The sequence below is a fragment of the Lemur catta genome, chromosome 1 (assembly GCF_020740605.2).
Source record: "Lemur catta isolate mLemCat1 chromosome 1, mLemCat1.pri, whole genome shotgun sequence".
Lineage (NCBI taxonomy): Eukaryota > Metazoa > Chordata > Mammalia > Primates > Lemuridae > Lemur > Lemur catta.
The window spans coordinates 152,454,225-152,470,172 of NC_059128.1; positions in this window are offsets into that span (position 1 = coordinate 152,454,225).

Genomic DNA, 15,948 nt, shown 5'->3' on the forward strand with positions numbered 1-15,948 from the left:
GATTCAACAATGTATGCCCCTATTTCCCATTAAGAAGACAATTGTTGCCAAGCTGCAGGGAACTGTCAGTGCCTTTAGTATCTGTCTTAGCTGCAAAAAGCTACCTTGCTCAAGGTAATACTCTTCCTGGAGCAGCCCCATTTGATAGATGAGAAAGGTTGGGGTCTAAATGCCCAGCTATTTTAGCCCAATGCAAGACATGCTGACAATCCTGTTTTAAGAACTGGGACATGAGGTAAGGAGACACAAGTGCCCTTTGAAGCCTATCTGGCTGCCCTAGGGTCCTTCTCCTGCAATGTGCCACCGCTCCCAGGCCTGCCATCCTCAGCAGCACCCAGCTTCCTTCACCTTCACACTTTACCCTCACACTCAACATTTACTTATCCTCTCTTCTATTCTCATTTGGCCACCACTCCACTCATATTCTTGTTCCAGTGGAAAACATGCCCATCAAATTCACACAGCATTAGTTACCTCTTTCAGAACCATCTGCATGTTAATACAGGAGCCCTGGGACACTACTGCTTAAGCACAATATAATAAGGATTTTTTTTAAAATTCCAATTCCTAGGCTCTACCCCAGATTAATTAAATCAGAATGTTTTGAGATAGGGTACAGCATCTCTTCTTTTTAAATCTCCATAGGTGATTTTGATGCACAGTAAAAGTAAAGAATCATAGATTGAAACATATGAAAGGGCAAAAGTTTCTCCAATTACAGAGTTCTCCCAGAAGAAAAAAAAAATCTGTTTTAGTGCAGATATATTTGGCTCTACAACACTCAGTGTACTAAAAACAGAATTACTTTATCTAATGAAATTATAGCACCAAAATCATCAAGTGATCTGAGTAATTTGTGATCAGTGGGCATTCATGACATTTTTGCCCCTTCAGTAACTTTGCCTTTTGGAAACAGGCCAGCCTACACCTGGTGGGCCTGTCAATCACACAGTCCCATTCCCCAGCCAAGAGAGAAAGCACATGACCCACCATGGCCAGTTGAAATATGCTGCCCCCAGGCACAGAAATTGATCTAGGGTTGAAAACAAACTCAAATAAGATTAATTAGCATCCTTTTGGAAAGATTTACATGAACACTGGGGAAAAGAAGTCCTTTCTCCTTTTAAGATAATAATCACCATTGCTTCGAAGCCTGGAGCGAGCAGGAACCATCTCTGCTGGCACATGAAAAGAATTATCCTGAAAATGAAGTTGTCACAGGAGACAGTGACAAGATGGAGACAGTCAGAGCCCCATTTACTGTGTCAGTACCCATAGATGCAACCTCTTGGGTTTTCCAGTTATCTAGAACGGTAAATTTCCTCTTTTCTTAAGCCAGTTCAACTTACATTTCTGTTACTTGGAATTAAGCATTTTCTAAATATATTATGTGTTACTCAGATTCAGCTGAAGTAACCTCATCCTTGGTGATCTCACTGAAATTGGTTTGTATCACCTAATCTCTCCATTTTGTTGTAATTCATTTGCCTTTCACAAAATTTCTGCAAGTTGGCAGGGATTTACAATTTCCTTATTGCATTTAGTTCTAGGTCCCTATGTTATAGCTATCAAAGCCTGATGGTCCCAGGTAGACTCGTCTTTATACTATACTAATTCATATATAAAACTCAGCTCCTTTTTTTTTAACATTACCAGAAACTACTCACATAATGTGAGGGTGTCTGTACATATAGTAAACTCCACTAAAGTTTTGAGGGCTTTATATTACAGAGAAACGGATAACCTGAACAGACTATTAGAAATGCCTATTTCCCTGAAGCCATTTAGAGTCCCCACTTTGTGAAGAATCTTCCACTAGCCACATTTTTCAACCTTCCCTAGTTGCCTACAATATTGAATGATGTTCTTCCTCTTCCTTTAGACTTTCTATACCTTTCGTTGCTTTGTTATTTTCCTGATCTCTCAGCTTTGGGCTCCCAACTCAGAAAGACAACCCCCATTCTATCATACTGAGCAAGTTAACCTCACTCAAGGCCCTCCTGTGCAAATCCCAACACTCACTCATGTCCTCAGTTAAATGAAAGGGCCATCTGTTCAGATCTTCACCTTCAGTGACACAGAAGAATTAATATAACAAAATCTTTAAAATTTCAGGCTCACCTAGCTCTCTCCCCAATATATTGTTGTAAAGTGAAGGAAGCAGTACAGGATTTACTTTCCCAAGGAGAAGGATGATGCTGCCAGCATCTATTCTCTCCATCTCCTTCTTCCCTTAGCAGGAAAGACAGCTACAGTCAGTTTTGGTTTCAAATAACAATCGCCTCTCCTAAACACCCATATATTGTGATTGAGAGATCCTGAAGAACATCTCAGTTCTCCATTCCACTGAGCATATAGTACCATATGCATAGTGACTACTTAGTAAGATTGAAGAAATTCTGAGTACAAATTTCCTTTAGTTGAAATGACCTGAAAGCTGGCAAAATGTTAGCCCTAGTCTGGGGGTTAGAGAGGATCAGGAGCAAACAGGCTGCAGAATCAGAAAATAAGAACTTTCTTACCCCTAGGGCAAAGTTTCTCAATGTCAGTATTATTGACATTTTGGAGAGGATCATTCTTTGTTGTAGGAGGCTGTCCTGTGCATTGTAGGATACTTAGCAACATTCCTGGGCTCTACCCACCAGATACCAGTAAACACATATACACACCTTTTCCTGAGTTATAACAATAAAAAATGTCTCCAGACATTGCCAAATATTCCATGGGGGACAACAATTCCATTGTTGCTGGTTGATCACTCTATGGAAATGTACAACATAAAAGAAATGGACATCACAGCATTACAAAACATCTGCCCATGACCTATTCTAGCCTAATACAATGAATAAAACTTTAATTGCCTTGATTTTGCTGTTTTAAATGGTAATCAAAAATCCAATTTAAATATTAAGGTAAAAACAGAATGCTTATTCATTATACCAATTTGTTTTAAAAATAACTCAGTCTGGCACATACCTTTGGTAATGATACATACTTTAGAAGCATGCTGGGAGAATTAGCACTTAGAAAGTGCTTTAAAGATAAGATCATATTAAAATTATTAGTGCAGATTTTACAACGCATATTGTTTTGAAAATGGATTTTACTAAGAGATGTTCTGAATTTCTAAATGTAAAACCTCTACTCATCTCTCCCTAATTACTTGTTAGTGGATTTTACAGATGTGGGGTTGGCTGTAGTGCTATGTTTATTGGTCCCTGACATTTAATACTCATAAAATTTTTGTTTGCAGAAGATGACCTGTTATATTATACTGTCATAACGAGTTAAGATACTTTCCCAAGGCAGGCTGGGATCTTAATTGGAGGGCACAAGGAAGAGCAAAGAAAGAAGAAATTGGGTGTAGCCTAAGCGAGGGGGACTAAGATGGTAGGTGGACAAAGGACAAAATTCCAGTGCCCTGAGAAACTTGAATCCAGAATTCACCCAGTCCTGTATACTTCAGATCAGGTAGGTTGGCAGCACTATGGTTCTGAGAAGTTTGTGTGACTTCAAAGAAGTCCTCAGGCATGAAATGAGAATAAAAAGCAGCAGATCCAAAGTGCAGAAATTACAGTAAAGGTTGGGTTTGTTAGGCATCTCTTTAAGCTCACCAGAAAAGTAAGACTAATTCTAGATCTACCCTGCTGGTGAGAATAAAGCTTCCAACGCATCCTGGGAGGTCAGGTCTGGTTCAGAAACTAGTAGAAGCTAAGATTTCTGGAGGTTTATAGGCTGCACCTGAATGTGCTAGAGATGGCAGGCTATCCATATATACTCATTAAGATGTTCTTGTACCATATGGATCAGTGCGGTGGTTCTTGGTATTTTAAAATATGGTTCTGTGAAGAGTGGTTTATCCAAGAAGATCATGACACTCACCAAGACAGTGAAACAAAAAAAATGAGTGAATATTCCTAACCATGTATTTAAACACCTTTCTTTAGAGACAAATTCCTAACATTGATATGAATAGAAATGGAGAGATGGCATCATAAGGGCTACGGAGAAAAGGAAGGAGACTGTGTCTGTCAGGGGACACTGCAGAATAAAAAATTCACCCCACATATTTCAAATCAAGAGCCAGAGGTACTTGTTGGCAAGACTAAGGGAACAAGCAAGCTATGCTAAGGCACTCAGACATTAGCAATGTCGGGAAGCCATTACCACCTTTGGGGTCAAAGAGGCAAAAGCATAAACTAAGCATTACAGAAGCCCCGTAAAAGCTATATCTCTGTATCATCTCACATCCACCAGGGCACCATGGCAGAAGGGCTTGCTGGTGGAATCTGAGATGATACAGAGACATAGCTCCTATCAGAGATGGGAATTCAAAGCAAGGAGAGAATGTGGAAAAAATAACCTGGCCTCTCTGTCCTTCTGCTATCTCTTTGGGCCTCTCCATTGGCCAAACCCTACTGGACGCCATTGGCAGGGAAGCCTGGGCATTGTGGTCCAGAGAAGTCAGCCTTCCAAGTCCCAAATCAGGGAAAATAAGGGCAGAGAGTGGGCCTCAGTGGAGAGTTAAATCGAGAACAATACAGGAATAAACATTTACTGGACACACTGTAAAAAACAGTGGACTAGGCATTTTATCTAATTAAAATCATATGTAGATAGAATTGGTAATGATTTGAGAAAATCTTTCCTCCAATACTTTCCCTGTCAGCCTGAAATTTCCACCATTTAATAAGATTTGTATTTATATTGGTGCTCTGACAGTCTTTTGTAAGAACAACTCTTTGTATAGGTGGGAAACACCGTTTGGCAAATGCTTTCCAAATATCACCCTTGAGTCTTTTCATAATTCTTGTATGGATTTCACCCAATCACAGTTATTTAATGGCAGGTGTTTGTGGATTAAGTCAAGAATATCCTGTGAGTTTGGATGAAGTGCTTGCTTTAAGTTGGGAAAAAATCAGAGATGATTGTGATGAGGGACAACAGTGATTGCCTTCTTCAAATACCTGATGAGCTGTCAAACGAAAGAGAATGTGGGTTTCTTCCTCATAGTTGTGGGGCTTAGAAAAAAGGTTGAAAACGAATGGCTCACAGGCCAAATCTAGCTGTAGATGTGTTGTTTGTCTCTCAAAGTGTTGGCCCACAGAACGTTTTAAAGGTTTTGAATCCATTGCCAATTTAATAATCAGACAACATGTAAAAGTTCCAAATTCTGTTTTTCTTGAAAACTGTCAGAATATCTGACCCACATGTCTTCAAAGAAACAACAAATTAGGGCTGAAAAGTGGCATGCTCTTCAGTTTACCACAGTCCCTACCACCACCTATTGTCTTCACTACATGTGGTCACATGCCAGATGCCATCTATTATAATACTTGAACTTTTTAAATTTAATACTTGGCTTGCTTAACTCACGTATATTATCTGCCAAACCTCTGCAGGCATTTGAATATCCTGAGTTACAACTAGGATTCATGGGTAAACCCAGAGATACAGGTTTTTACCTGTTTTAAGGATCAGCTCCCCAGAGATGGCACTGATTGCCATGAGTGATAAAAAGTTCACCACCACTGAGGATTTCCAAGATAAGCTGGATCACCACTTGGCAGAAACTCTACAGAGGGAATTAAAGCATTGGATGACAATCCTTAATTTTTTTTCCCTGAGACTTTACTTCAGTCCGCACTGTGATCTTTTAAATTCATAGATTATTCCTCCTTCATCTTTGATTCTAGCATAGGTACAAGAATATGGATGAAGGAAAATACATAGTGTTATGTCAGATAATACTATGATTCATTAACTATTCCATGTTTTAAGGCCATAACAGCTAAAACATTTTTTTTAATCTAGGAAAGATGATATATTAAGTTATTGTCATTCATTAACAAACCAACAATCTTATCTGATTACTTAGTCAAATAATGCTTAGCCAAATAAAATGTCCCAGCAGTCATGAGACTCAGAACCTCAGAACAAGTCTAAAAAGTAAACTCTAAAAGGACAAATGAATCCCCAAATAGTTTTATATCCTTTAAAATTTTGAAAAGGGATTATTCCAGTGAGTTGCACAACAAGGTCAGTAAGTTATATAGAAAAAATGGCTGAGCAAAAAAGACAGTAGGGAGGGAATTCTACTAACAGTGTAAAAACTTTGGAGTGTGACTACTTCTGAGTCTCTGATTAAAGACAGTGGCTTAAAAAATAATTGACTCAATTTAGAAAATTTATATTATACCTTTTATATTATATACCTGCCATTCCTAAAAAAAATGCAATAATAAATTGAATGGCCCTATGAAGAACTCAAAATGCTCTTTTGTCCATCTCTGAGAAGGGATGCTGACACAGGGCATGGGCCCAAACCACTATTTGGCCTTCTTGCTAGATTATGTAGCTTTTCTGTAGTCACAGAAGCTATTTATGAGTAAAGACATTTAAAACTATAGGGTCCACATAACCTGGACATGTTGGATTTCCTATCCTTCTATAACGTCCCTCTTTTGAAAGTTTATCCATGCCATTGGTAAAATAAAATAGTCCTTGAGCTCATCTTTCAGGTTATTCTTTCCTGACCTTTTTTGCTATAGGATTCATAAGATCAAGGACCAAGGTAGTTTGCAGCCAATGGGGAAGGAATCCAAGGAGATGACTTGACTTGCTTTTTTCTGGAGCAAAGAAGAAAAGGCATTTTTGAGAACCAACTACAGGCCAGCCTGCTTACCCAATTTAGAGTCTTCAAATAACACTTTGGAGTCAACACTTTAGGATAACAGTTTGCTTGCTTCTTCTCTTGTGCCACTGCAACTCCATTCCCACAAAGCATTATCTCACTTTAAACTCATTTAAGTGTTTCCCATCTTACTGCTATGGTTTGAATGATGATAGCCCCTCCAAAATTTATGTTGAAACTTAATCCTCAGTGCAACAGTATTAAAAGATGTGGCCTTTGGGAGGTGATTAAGTCATGATGGCTCTGTCCTCATGAATGGGATTAGCATCCTTATGAAGGGGCTTGAGGTTGAAGGAAGCACTCTCTTGCCCTTGCATTTTTCCATCATGTGAGGACACAACATTCCTCCCCTCCAGAGGATGCAGCAACAAGGAGTCATCTTGAAGCGAGGGACTGGGCCCTCACAAGACACCAAACCTCCTGGCAGCTTGATCTTGGACTTCCCAACCTCCAGAACTGTGAGAAATAAATTTCTGTTGTTTATAAATTGCCCAGTCTATGGTATTTTGCTATAGCAGTACAAACGGACTAACACAATACTTAGGATACAATTTAAACTCTCACCTATTGTCTATAAGTCCCAACACAATCTAATTCCTTCAATCTCGTCTCATACAGCTTTCATTTATGGCTATACTCCATCCTACTGGTATTTCATCTCTTCCTCAAACATACCAAGCTCATCCCTGCTTCGTGGATTTGCACGTGCTATTCCTCAGTTTGGAACATTTTTCCACAGACCTCTGCCTGGCTGGATTTTTCTCATTCTTGGGGCATCACTTTAAATATCACCTTCTCAGAAAAACCTTTCCTATCCACACACATCTCACATCCACAACTCACTCATTCTCTCTCCCTCTCTCTCTCTGGTGAGACTGCAGGGTCTTACTGTCACAGAGGCTGGAATGCTGGCTATAGCTCACTGTAGCCTCGAACTCCTGGGTTCAAGTGATCTTTCTGCCTCAGCCTCCTGAGTAGCTAGGACTACAGACACACCACCACACCTGGCTGTTTAAAAAAAAAAAATTTAGGCCAGGCAAGGTGGCTCATGCCTGTAATCCTAGCACTCTGGGAAGCCGAGGCGGGCAGATGGCTCAAGGTCAGGAGTTTGAGACCAGCCTGACCAAGAGCGAGACCCCGTCTCTACTAAAAATAGAAAGAAATTATCTGGCCAACTAAAAATATATATAGAAAAAATTAGCCAGGCATGGTGGTGCATGCCTGTAGTCCCAACTCAGGAGGCTGAGGCAGGAGGATTGCTTGAACCTAGGAATTTGAGGTTGCTGTGAGCTACGCTGACGCCACAGCACTCACTCTAGCCCGGGCAACAGAGCGAGACTCTGTCTCAAAAAAATAAATAAATAAAAATAAAAAAAATAAAAAAAATTTAGAGATGAGGTATTGCTATCTTGTCCAGGCTGATCTTAAACTCCTGGTCTCAAGCAATCCTCTTGTCTTGGTCTCTTAAAGTGCTTGGATTACAGGCATGAGCCTGAGCCTAGCCCCACAACTCTCTTTAACATCACTTTGTTTTCTTATTAGCACAAATCACAATCCATGTTGGTTTATCCCTTGCCTTTGTCCCTCCTCTATAACATAAGCTCCATGACAGTCTAGAGCTAGTGTGGCCCTGGCCATGAGAGGGGTCTCAAATATTTGATGGATTATAAACAGCATGCATTTGCCAGGAGTGTGCACCTCAATATTATCCACATAGATGTACCTCAGGATTTGGGAGTCCAGAATCCAACAAATAACGCTCCACACCATCACAACCACCAGACTAAGGCACAATGTGGAAGCTCCATAAAGTAATGTAGGAGAAAAGGAAGAAAAGCTAATATTGGTTGGGGTGAATCAATCAACACTTTTCTGGGAAGATGTCATTCTTATGTGTGTTTAAAGAGTGCACTAGATTTCAATTTAGAGAAAGGAGAAGATGACATGAACAAAGAGGAATAACACAAACAAAAGATTAAATTCAAAGGCATTATACCACTGGAGTGAGAGGGTTCAACAGTGAATTGTGGGAGAGAAAAATGAGAAAGTAAGTTGGGGCTATATATTAGAAATTTGGGAATGGCAGGATAAAGTGTCTGAACATATCTCATTACATAATGGGAGTCATGAAAGCTTCTAGACCGGGGCAATGACATGATCAGTGACACGATCTTTGGGAAAATATGTGTTGCCATGGTATTTAAAATGGGTTCCAGCAGAGAGAGACTGAAAAGGAGATAACCTGTTAAAAGGCTGTAACAATGTGAATGGCAGCATTGGATGCCTAAGATATAGTTTTGTCAGTAGAAGATGAAATGAAGATATTCCTGTCAGAGAGACGTACCAGAGGCTGAATCATGTGGATGTGTGGGATGATAAAAAGAGAGACTTTAGTGAAGCAAATAATGTCACTGATATTCAGGGAGAAGGAAATATTAGGAGGAGAAACTGAGCTTGGAAGGAGAAGCACTAAGTCCCGTCACAGGCAGGTGGTTTGAGTTGCCTGAAGCACATCCAGATGGAGATGTCCTACGGGCAGCTGGAAATGAAGATTCAATTTTGGGGAGAGGGGATTGGACCATGTAATCATCCTCTCTAGAGATAATAATGTAAACCATGTGGAAGAGTTCACTAAGAGAAAAATATAGAGATCAAGGAACAAAGAGAAAAAGCAGAAACTTAAGCAACATCTACCTTCTGGGGTCAGACAGAGGAACAAGAAGACAAAGGAGTTTTGTCAGGTGGTTTCAAAATAGACTGAACACCTGCTCCACATGTCAGAAGTTCAAGTTCCTAACAATAGTATAAATAAATGCATCTATTTATCTTCCAGCATGATTCTTCCTGCAGGATCGAAAATGTCTTACTAATGTCACCCACAACATCCATTTATTATGGCTGTTTATTATTCACTTTGAAGCAACAGCATTCCTAGCACTTGCTTAAATACTTAGGAAGACAGACTTTGTGCTGTAACAGACATCAGGTAAAGGTAGACAAAGGTGTACACTGCAAACGTAAAATCAAGATTTAAGATCTGGGTTTAAAGACACAAAATTCCTTTGTGTGAATTTTTCCTCCTCTTCAAAGAATTTTTTGTAAGAAATTTCACTGGTGTTTATTTACAGTGAAAAGAATTTTCCACATGAATTGTGGAATTCTGTTGAATTTTTTAATAACATTTTTATACCACTCTACACTTTAGTCTCTGCATGAGATCAATAGCTGATAAGCAGTCAGAGTTGCCAGAAGAGAATGGAACCTATGAGTGAAAGGTGGACAGGGTGGAATATGCAAAGATTCAAACTACTTCCAATTTTTATAGCCCAAGGACTTGTCGTTCTAGAAGTTGTTACTTTTACCTTTTCTTATTTAGTCTTCTGTTTGACTAATGGCTTCAAAGTTAAGGGCAACAAATTATCCCCATGTAGCCAACAAATCTTATTTTATGTTCCGTAAACCAGTGGTTCTGAGAGTCTGATCTCACTGCCTGCACAGCATCAGCCTCACCTGGGAACTTGGTAGATGTGCAAATTTTCCAGCCCCACCCCAGACTTAGTAATAAAAAACTTTGCAAGTGGGCCCAACAATCTGTGTTTTAATACCCACTCCTCCTGGTGATTCTGCTTTGAGAGCCATTGCCCAGCGATAAAAATTCCAAGGATTGTTCCATCACCCATGGGACAAAAACTTCAATCCTAAACCTCATCAGTTCATGCCTTTTACAGATGAGAAAGCTGATCTTTCTGGTGTATCCCATGGCTCTCTTCACTTAGATCCTGTCTTGTGTTTGCCAATCAAAGGGCTACAAAATGGTGATCATAAAAACATATAAGGCTGATAAATAAGAAATGGGTGTGATTATGGTTTAAGTTAATAATCCAAGAGGGTAAGTTGTGGGAAAATAAATGTTAAAAAAATAAAATTAGGTAAATATTTAGAATACATAAAAATACCACCATTCTTATTAGGAAATGTTAATGAAAACTTACGATCTCAAAATACAGTCACACATCCTTTAGCAATGGGGATATATTCTGAGAAATGTGTTCTTAGGCAAGTTTGTCATTGTGTGAAGATCACAGTATACCTCCGCAAACCTGGATGGTATAGCCTACTGCACACCTAGGCTACATTATATACCCTATTTCCCCCAGGCTACATGTACAGCATGTTATTGTTCTGAATACAATTGTAACTATAAGCAATTGTAACACAATGGCAAGTATTTGTATATCTAAACATATCTAAACATAGAAAATGTATAGTAAAAATACAGTATAAAAAGATAATAAGTGGTACACCAGTATAGGGCACTTAGCATGAACGGAGCTTGCAAGACCAGAAGTTGCTCTGGGTGAATCAGTAAGTGGTGAGTGAATGTGAAGGCCTAGAACATTATTATTGTACACTACTGTAGACTTTACAAACACTGTATCCTTAGGCTACACTAAATTTATTAAAAAATTTTTCTTTCTTCAGCAATAACTTTTTGTAACTTTTTCACTTTATAAACTTTTTGACTCTTTTGTAATAATACTTAGAACACAAACACATCGTACAGCTGTACAAAAATATTCTTTATGTCCTTATTGCATAAGGTTTTTCTATTTTTTAATTTTTACTTCACTTTTTAAACTTTTTTGTTAAAAACTAAAGCACACACACACACTTTAGCCTAGACCTCACAGGGTTAGGATCATTAACAACTGTCTTCCACCTCTACTTCTTGTCCCACTGGAAGGTCTTCACGGTCAGTAAGTCACAGGGAGTTGTCATCTCCTAAGATAACAATGCTGCCTTCTGGAATTCCTCCTGAAGGTCCTACCTGAGGCTCTTCTTGAGGAACAGTTTATTTACATCAGCATCACTGCAAATATGTAATGTGTTGTGCTAAGACCTTATGATGGCTACTATGTCACTAGGCAATAGCTATAATTTTATGAGACCACTATGGTATATGCAGTATGTCATTGACCGAAACATTGTTATGCAGCACATGACTGTACATATTCTTCAAGCACTTCCATTAAAGTAGCCAAATGTACCAGTATTTTGTCTATCACCATATTCGTGGGGATAAAACTAATATGCAATCCTAGTGTTATTCTCTACTAATAGGAGTCAGAGCTTCTCAGGAACTAAAGTCTTAGCAAATAGCAGAGAAAAATCAATATGGCTATGGAACATCTTGTTACCTTTAAGCAAGAGACTTTGCTTAAATGCTGAAAAGACCCAGAATGTCTCAGAAGTAATGCTGAAAAGACAAGGGAGATAGCTTATTGGGGTGCTTTCAGTGCAATAGTTTGAGCAACAAGAATAATTACAGTACATGGGAATAACTTATGTCTGAAAAGACTTGAGTCCACAAGAGTACTCAACAAAAAATGTAGAAGGTATACAAACAGGCCATTGAAAAACAAAAAGGTTATATTTATTTTTTTATATATGTTAAACAGGTTAGAGAACTGATATATATGTATACAGATTGTTCAGTTTCTTTTATTTGATATATATTTTAATATATATATTTTTCTCAATAAGTAGGAAAGAAAAAGCTACTGTGAATTTTAAGTCAAATGACTCAAGAAAACTTGGGGATTTTTCTTGGTAGACCAGATGAGTTATCAGCTCCTACGGTCACTCATAACAGCTGGCGTATGACATAGTGATCACAAGAAGAGAATCTGCTGCCCAGACTCATCCCTTCATCCCTTTGATGATGAAACCACCGGATGTTTCTATCAAAAATACTGAGAAACCAAACCATCATGACGTAAAGGTTGACTACCTGGAATTAAGATTTGATGGACACAGGAACTCTTCAGCAGAGGCTCCATGTTGTTAGTATAAGACAAGAGCTTTCCAACGGCCATTGACATAGCAACAAACCTTGACTTTCTCAGGAAAAACTCAAGCTAGAAAACAACAGCACAGGACTGACTGAATCAACTTGGAAGGGATCCAATAAGATCCCATGTGCTAACCACAAATCAAGTGGTTGATAACCGAGAATTCTGCGAAATTGGCTGATCTGAGACTGCATTCTTTTTCTTTCAAGTCTAGCAAGATTACTGTAACCCTAGGAAAGTATATAAACAATGAGAAGTATAAAAAACAAGGAAGATATACAAGAACTTTATAAATAATGAAGACATGAATCAAACCCATAGTATAAATAGCCCTAATAGTTTAAGTATAGGTATAAAAACTTTGAATCCCATTATGATTTGTGTATATGCTTGTATGCACATACATGTGCCATCTGTTTTTAAAGTATATAAAGCTTTTAATGAAATTCATAGACATTTTATTAAAATGTTTAGAATTCTCCCAACTAAATTTGTAATCAGGATGTAAATATTTAAGATGATTCCATTCATAAAGTATGTTTTGATTTATTAGTGGAAAACATTTGAATATTTAGGGAAAAAATTTAAAAATGAATAAAATGTAAACATTAATTAGCTGGGCATGGTGGCATGTGCCTGTAGTCCCAGCTCCTCAGGAGGCCAAGGCAGGAGTTTCAGGCTGCAGTGAGCTATGATGACACCACTGCACTCTAACCTGGGCAACAGAGTGAGACCCAGTCTCCAAATAAATAAATAAAGCTTTAAAAATAATGCAAGTATTAAAAAGTTTCCAATAACAGGGTTCTCCTACATATTAATTAAAGGTACTTGGTCATTAAAAATTCTAAGAACAATGCTATTCTCTGATTTTTTTCCTAATAGGAATCTTGCCCCTCAACATCTAAGCATGCATCTAAGGATGGGGCTTTGATTTCTCCTCCCTTCCTCCAGTAAGCACAGGGCTGGGTGCTGACTCCTGATAGCTTAAACCAAAATGCACAAGGAAATCTATAAAATATATAGTTTCCATTTTCTACTTTAATTATTTTGAGTAAAGATGGATTACCTAACACGATGAAAGCTGTCCTCAGCCACATACTAAAAACAAAATGCATAAAATGTAGCCCCACCCTCTAGGACCTTAGCGAAGAGTGAGAAGAGGTAAGGCAGACTGATACATATGATAATTTCTTTTACATCTCCAATAAAAGAGACACAGAATCCTTTATTGAGAACCCCATGGAGAAAACATGTTTCTTTGTGGTCTCTTCCCAACAAAAAGTAAATTCGGTGTGTGATGTCTACAACCAAGCTTCGATCACATTTTCTTACTTTACAGGGTTGACATTTTCAATGTTTGTCTTTAAAAGCAGTAGTGGGTCAGTCTGACATGCTTTTTAGAGCATAACTTGAACGTAGACAATTGGTTCTAGTTGATAATAATAATGGCAAAAATGAAATCCCATTTACAAAACTGCCAAGCCAGAAAAAGTAAACCTCTTGTATTACAGCCCTGATCAATGTGTTAGCTACTCTACACAATATTCAATATTCCCACAAAAGTGTTCCAGCCCAACAAAGGCTTGCAGACAGATAGTATCTTGGAATCTCCTGTAATGGGATTTGACAAGAGCAGGCACTTTAGGCAAGCTCAATCAATGTTAATTGAAGCAGAAGTGATTCAAAGGCAAATAGGAGTCCTTGAGAGGTGAGAAAGTGGCTTTGGGATTGTGACTCTCTCCTTTTCCCATTACCCCCTTATATTTAATTACTTGTTCTAGCCAGTGAATTGTAATTTGATTTGCCATCAGGTGACTCTTGCCTGGTATTATGTTAGTTGAGTTTTTCATTTAAAGGAAAAATATCTCATAACTTGTGGAGGTACCTGTTTCACAGGAAGGAAATCGTCCTCTGGCAACTGGGTCTCAGGTTTAGAAGATTGCCTTTCCTGTCCTTAACATAGCAGAATATCAGTAGAAGGACAAAGAGAGAAACCATTTAATCTTAAATGATGCTGTTGTATTTTCTCTGGTTCATTGTTATTTCTACAATTGATCAGCACCAGAGTTTTGAATTAGCTTGGGCTCCCCCCAGAAGTAGATTCTAAGAACTTATATGAATGTGCAAATAAACCATCTATTGGGGAGGGGATTCTATGAAACAGTGGTTCAGAAGTAAGAGCAATGTGAGACAGAGAGGGAAAGGCAGGCAACAAAAATGGGTTAGCAAACTAGTTACCACCAATAGGCAACTGGAGCGCAACCTCCCCAGAGAACTCAGAGCCAATGTAGAACATGCTTCCACCAGACACCCAACAGGTGAGGGAGCCAGGGTATTATATCCTGTCTTTAGTCATTGGTTAAGTCTCATGAGGGGAGGGGAATGAACGTCTTAGCACTTCTGGCCTGTGATGTACAAGGAACAACAACAACAGAAAAACTATTTTTTATAAAAAAATCTTTACTTTTCATGTTAGTTGGCATACATATGCAAAGAGCTTAGACAATAATTGTGGGAAGCAGGCAAGAGAGGATGAGAATTAATGGCCCCAAATTACAAATAAGGACAACGAAATTCCAAAGGTGAGGTTCAAAGTTGCAGGCCACTTAACAATCAGACAGGGACTGGAGCCCAGGCGAGGAAGCTGCTGAGCATGTGGTGAAGTGTCCAAGCTCTGGAGTCAGGCAGACCTGTTCCTCCCAGCTATGCCTCTCACCTGGATGGCCTGGCCCAGAAACTGAGGCACTCTGTTACAGGTAATGAGGGTAATGAGAGTACCTACCTCATGTGACCATTGTGATGATTAAATGAGCCAATGCTTGTGAAGTGCTTTGCCTAGTGCCCAGCATACAGTAAGTGCTCAATAACTGTTAACTTGCTGTTGCAATTATCATTGCCATTTTAATGACTTCAGTGTAGAAAGTAGAAAATGCTCTTTCTACTATGCATGTCTTGAAGTCCAGGGATGTTGTTTGTGGGACTATTAATATGTACCTGGCAATCGGAGAACAACTGTTCTATCTGCCTCCCAGTATCAAATGAACTATCTTAGCACCTGTCTTTGCTTCACATTGTAGTCAATCCAAAAATCTCAGGTGCAATGGTAGAGCATGCTGGGTTTTCTTGAAAGTGCCTTCTACTAAAGTGACAGATCAGGTATGATGAAGCCTGCCATGGGTTGAATTATTCCCTTCAGTGAATGAGACCTCCGTGTCAGTATTTAGAGGAATGCTCACCTCCTCTTGGATGACATGGGCCTGATGTTGCAAGCATGTGGGAAAGATGGTGTCCCTTACAGCCATGTGCATGGCAAATCACTTTCTGAGAAAGGGATAGAGTCATCTCTGTGAGGGAGGTAAAACACCTCCCCTATTTTCCAGAAGGAGGAATCAAGGAATTGAG